The 6,000-nt window shown below is 43.4% G+C and overlaps 1 protein-coding gene across 1 annotated transcript in view; it reads left to right on the top strand.

Moving 5' to 3' along the window:
* Nucleotides 1-4,197: 4,197 nt before the first annotated feature.
* Nucleotides 4,198-6,000, top strand: part of dyrk2 (dual-specificity tyrosine-(Y)-phosphorylation regulated kinase 2) — a 58,470-nt gene continuing 56,667 nt past the window's right edge. The window contains exon 1 of the mRNA XM_041215627.1: nucleotides 4,198-4,465. The gene's annotated coding sequence lies outside the window, so the exon portion shown is untranslated. The remainder of the gene's footprint in view (nucleotides 4,466-6,000) is intronic.

The following is a 6,000-nucleotide window of genomic DNA, read 5'->3' as shown; positions in this document are numbered from 1 at the left end:
TGTTCATGAAGCTCTTCCTTGACTTTAGGCGGCTGGGTGTAGGTGTATGACCATGTAGAGGGTGCCTCTCATCTGATGTTTGACGGAGTCGCTCTTTCTTGCTGGCTACCATTCTTATTATATTAGGGGGAGTGATACCCGCCAGGATATATAGGCTGTTGGTGTTTTTTGGTTTTAAACAACCTGTGATAAGTCGGCAGCTTGCATTCAGAACAGCAACCATCTTCTTAACATGAGTAGATCTTTCCCAAGCAGGGCAGGCGTATTCGGCAGTGGAATAGCAAAGAGCAAGTGCACCGGTTCGCAATGTTTTCAGGCTTGCTCCCCATTTTGTGTTTGTGAGCTTATTCAGGATGTTGCTTTGTGCGCTCACTTTTGCTTTTGTCTTTTCGATGTGGTTCTTGAAGGTGAGGCATCTGTCAAGGGTAACTCCTAAGTAGATAGGGTGCTCGCAATGGGGCCAAAATAGAAGCGTTCACATTGCGGCCCTGTTTCAACCAATTCTCCCACCACCACGCACAGCAAGTAGTGTATGCAACTTATCCGATAAAGCAATATTGACAACTATTGCAGACTTCTATTTCACAACATATTCCCACTAAGTCAATGATATTGATGAGAAAATATTTGTAGAAGAGTTTCTTGTGAGCAGTCAATAACCTTTCAGCCATTTAATGAAGTGTAACTTCAGGTGGATGTAAAAATTCCCACAATAGGATTTGAAGATGAGTAGGGCAGTTTCTCAAGGTGCCTTGGCCAAAACTTAATTTCTCATCTAACATTACTAAAACAGAATTTTTTTAAATGGAATTTCACTGTGCCTACATTATGCCGATGACTACTTGACTAAGAAACCTTTTGGATCTCTTGAGATTGTGAAAGGTGCTCATCTTTTTCAGCCTTACAACCTCCAAATCCTCTATTCCTCTGGTCCCTTGTGTATTCCTAAATCTCCTTGCTCCATTATTGATGGCTGTTACTTTAACCACCTAGTTTCTACATTCTGGAATTCCTTCGCTTAACCCCTCCACCCTTTCCTCTCTTCCTTTAAGAATCTCCATCAAAACCACTTCTTTTACCAAAATTTTAATCACCCCTCCTTCTTTGGCTTAACTTAACTAAAGATGCTTAACTTTTTGATTATGTCTCTGTGAAGCACCTTAATTGGCAAGCTTTTCCATGCTAAAGTCAAGTTCTTGTTGCAGATAAGTGTGGATTTCTCTCTATGTAGACACCGTGGTGAGAAACTTCTTATGAGCAGTAAAATGAACAGCAGAATTCACCATAAAAAGAGTGAGTACATTTTTGCCATCCTCTTGATCACAGCACAGACACCAACCATATCCCATCAAACAGTGATTCCAGCAGTTGGAGGTATGGAACTTTAGCAACAGCTATTTGACACTCTATTAAAATGATGATAGGCACCACAACCCAAATATATGAGAAAGCATATTCATATGTTGTTTCCAGGTGATGTCTTCCAAATTCTGCTATTCCTGAGCCCCAGTTTTGTCAACAGCTATTGCCATACACTTCTAATCTCTGCCATTGAACAATTTGGTTTCAATCGATATTCTGCATGGTGTTTCTGCAGTTGTTTCCTTTTCTTTCTTTTCAGTACACTGGCATCTTGAGTTTGTTCCAGTTCTGTACATTTGCAAATAGTGAACAAGATCTCTAATGAGGTGCGTTAAAAATAAGACCCCAGAAATTCTGGCCTGTGGAGTTGGCTCAAACTGGAAACTGGGGGAAGAGGGGGAATTTGAGTGGAACCATTTCTTCCAGGTTTCTGCATTACTCTGGCCAATTTGATGGGAGTGGCAGGTAGGGGCTGGGAGTGGGGGGCAGGATGCGAGGAGGAGAGCAGTGAACCAGCTGCGCCCCTTAGTCATGACATCTTCGCTACATTGATTACACTTATTGGTGCAGTTCCTTTGGAGACCTCAAGTGCTCAAAATTTTCAATATATTATAGATGGTCTCTGCAAGGACTGAGGGTAGCTATATTCTAATGTTTAAATGTCCCTCTGAACATCCAAATATCCTAAATTCAATTCAATTGGAATGCCATTGTGGTGAATAAAATGTTTATGATTACCTTAACAACCACTCCAAATACTTTAGGGTACTGGTATGTGCAATTGAGTTGTTTGGCCTGTGGCCTCACAGCCCGATTATATACTTCCTGCTCATGGAAACACTCAACATTGTGGAGTGTTGATTATGATAATCAAAGCTGTTTAATGACACCTGTAGAGCAAAAACAGCTCTTTGTAACTGACCTTGTTTTAAAAGAATAATTTGAGGACCACATGTAATTTTCAATTTTCTCTTGCAAATAATTTGTCAATGCTAATAAGCCACATTTCCAAGATGAGAATTATTTAGGGCATATTGATGTAATGGGTGAGCTAAATGTGCTTTGACAGATCAGACTTTACAAATTTCTCCTCTTGCTCCATTGCACAAGAGAAAGCAGTTAGAATTTAATTTGGTGTGATTCTAGTCTTGGACATTGGTAAATAATAAATGTTTGATGGAATGATTTTTTGTCGATATATAGCGGAGATTTTTGATTATCATTTGTTTCTGCCACAGGCTTTGAAAAGAAATTCTGAATTTATAAACTGTGAATGAAAAGAGGGGCCCAGATTTTCAATATGATGAAGAATCTCTGTGTGGTAGTGAAAATCCTGGAAATGGCCAGAAATTCTAAGTCTTGCCCCTGAATACGGCATTTCTTATTTTCACGAGTCTGGATGAGAGTCGGGCCGGGGTTCACGGATGCGTGTTTTATGATGGCAGCTAGCCATTTAAATCAAAAGCTGCCTCCACTGAAGTAGGATTTTGGTCAGCCCGGAGTGTGAAACATGGACTGTGCAGATTAGACCAGATAAGATCTAAACTTGGTAGATTTGTTTGGATAGCCAGGGTATTCCTTTGGAGAAGTAAAGTGCCCCTTTGGATATGGTCCCAAGACACCTTTGGGAGAGGTAAGGCATCCTTTGGGATTGTTAAAAGTAAACATGATTGTGCATAAAAAGCACATAAACCCATTGTAACTGTCAAGGCTATCAAAGTACTTTCAAGCTGTCAAAGAGCTGTCAAGGAACTGTCAAAGCTGTCATGGAACCGTTAAGCTGTCAAGGAACTGTCAAGCTGTCTCTGTTATTGTGGTGTTATCTTGGGATTCATTAGCTTCTTACTCTAGAAGAAATCTTGCTGGATGCAATGGTCTTTTGTTGAAAATACATTTATTTACATGCTAACATTTTACAAAGGCCAGTTAAGACCAATACATAGTTGGAGCTAATCTCTCAAATCCTTCTCACTCACCTTCCTTCAGTTAATCACTCTGACTTAGCTCCTTATGCACATGCTCAGGAGCTATCAGTAGAGTTAACCCTTTTCCTTACACTGTCAAGGGACTGTCAAAGCTGTCAAGGAACTGTCAAAGATGTCAAATAACTGTCAATCTATCAAAGAACTGTCAAAGAATACTAGGTGAGTTGGCTTGGAGGAGGTGAAGGGAAAAGGGGGTGGTGAGGGCATGGGTTGGTATGAGTTGCCACTAAGTTGGTATGGGGTAATAAAGGGGCATGGGGATGTGGAGGCATAGGGGGCATGAGGGGTCATGGGTGTTGGGTAGAGGGGCAGAGGCTGGCAAAGGGGGCAAGAGGGGCTATGGGGTTGGTAGAGGGGTATCGGTTGGTATAGGATATGAGGGGCCATGTGGGGGTGGGTGGGAGCCAGGTGGCATTGGTTGGCATGGATGGGACATGGGGAGTGTGTGGGTGTGAGGGTTGGAGGCCTGCTCAAATCTTTTTTTAAAAATAACTTGAACAACATGCCGGAACACAGAGGCAGACTTTCCGCCCAGCATGCATCCGCACCTGGCAGTCTCCAACTCATTCCGGGGGCGGGGCGAACCCAACTTTCAATCCAGCCGGCACCCTCCCTCCGGCCCTGGAATGAAAATTCGACTTGTGGGTGGGTTTGCAGAGCCAGGAATTCTTCCATTCGTGTGCACCCGACCGGGAAGTGAAAATCTGGGTCAGTGTCTCTGACATTTCAGTGGATAATAGGTGTAGTGCTGCGTTAGATTAAAGGGAAAGTTATCAGGGTCCATCCATATGCAAGCTAAATTGGCTGACAACTGCAACTGACCTCTGCACACCTTCTGCTGAGCACTCCCTCACCATGACCACTATTGGGACGACAGCAGCAATGAGATCAGCGGCAGCCCTGCCTGAAGGTTTTAACAAAACTATTCCCAAGCCTATAATGGCTGCAAGAGACAATTTGTTTCACCTGGGCCTGTAAGGAGCATCCATGCGGGAATCATCAGCTGCACTTGGGGTCTCTGGAATGGAAAGCGAAATTGCAGATCTCTCTGAAGCTTTCACACGTCCCGTGGTATACTGCAATGTTACTAAAACATTCTGCATATTTCTGCACATGAGGTTAGTGGGCTCATCCATCCCAGTTGTCATTTACAAGATAATGATTGGCATTGTCCCCAATATTTATCTTACTGCTAAATGCTCAGAATGCAAGCTTTTTAAAATTGGGGACTGTGAAATCTAGAATCCTAAAATTGTCAGCCAAAGAAAATACTATCTGGTCCTCCACAAAATAAGTTGTTTTCTGGTCAGAAACCCCTGCATTGTATATATCTCATCCATGCACTACCCTCTTGCAGATTGGCATCAAGCCTTGAAGTGGTGAATGGCCTCAACATTCACCATCTATAATACCATTTATGGCTTTCCTTCTGAGAATTTTGAGTGCCTCTTTCTCATGCAGGGTAAGAGGTGTGAGCATTGATGGATTGCCATTTATCGTTGATTATTTATGACTGAAATACATTATTTTCTCCTTTAACAGGAGAGCAAGGTATGAGAAGTTGTAACTGTTAAGATAACATGCAACAATACCCAGTATTACAGGCATTCCATTGTGAGGAGTCTCTTTTTATTCTTTCATGGGATGTGAGCAGAGCTGGCAAGACCAACATTTGTCATATCGTCCTTGGTTACCCTTGAAAAGGTGGTAGAGGGCTGCTTGAACTGCTGCAGTCCATCTGTTGTAGGTACTCCTGCACTGTTAGGAAGAAAGTTCCAAGAGTTTGATCCAGTGGTAGCGAAGAAACAGAAATATAGTTCCACGTCAGGATGGTAAGTGACTTGGAGGGGAACTTCCAGATGCTGGTGTTCCTATGTTTCTGCTGCTCTTGTCCTTCTAGATGGTAGTGGTCATGAGTTCGGAGGGTGCTGTCTAAGGGTGAGTTGCTGCTGTGCATCTTGTGCTTGGTACACACTGCTGCCACTGTGCATTGGTAGTGGAGGGAGTGAGTGTTTAAGTTGGAGAATGGGATGCTGATCAAGCAGACTGCTTTGCCCTGATTGTGTTGAGCCACATTCATCCTGGCAAGTGGAGAGCATTCCATCACACTCCGATTTGTGGCCTTGTAGATGGTGGACAGGCTTTGGGGAGTCAGGAGGTGAGTTACTTATCACAGAATTCACAGCCTCTGACCAGCCACAGTATTTATATGGCTGGTCCAGTTCAGTTTCTGGTTAATGGTAACGTCCAGGATGGTGGAGGATTCAGTGATGGTGAATGTCAAGGGGAAACGATTAGATTCTCACTTGTGGGAGAAGGTCATTGCCTGGCACTTATGTGACACCAATGTTACTTGCCACTTATCAGCCCAAGGCTGAATGTTACATATGGGCTTGGACTTCTTCAGTATCTGAGGAGTTGTGAATAGTACTGAACACTGTGCAATCACCAGTAAACATCCCCTCTCCTGATCTTATGATGGATGGAAGGTCACTGATAAAACTGTTGAAGAGGCTGGGCCTAGGATACTGCTCTGAGGAGCTCCTGCTGCAATGTCCTGAGCTCAAATGTTTAGCCACAACCATCTTTCTTTGTGCTAAGTAAGGCTCCAATCAGTGGAGAGTCCCCGCGCACCCCACCCCACCCCCCCCGA

Source organism: Carcharodon carcharias, chromosome 21, assembly GCF_017639515.1.
Source record: "Carcharodon carcharias isolate sCarCar2 chromosome 21, sCarCar2.pri, whole genome shotgun sequence".
In the NCBI taxonomy this organism is placed as follows: domain Eukaryota; kingdom Metazoa; phylum Chordata; class Chondrichthyes; order Lamniformes; family Lamnidae; genus Carcharodon; species Carcharodon carcharias.
This window is presented reverse-complemented; position numbering and strand designations above follow the sequence as displayed.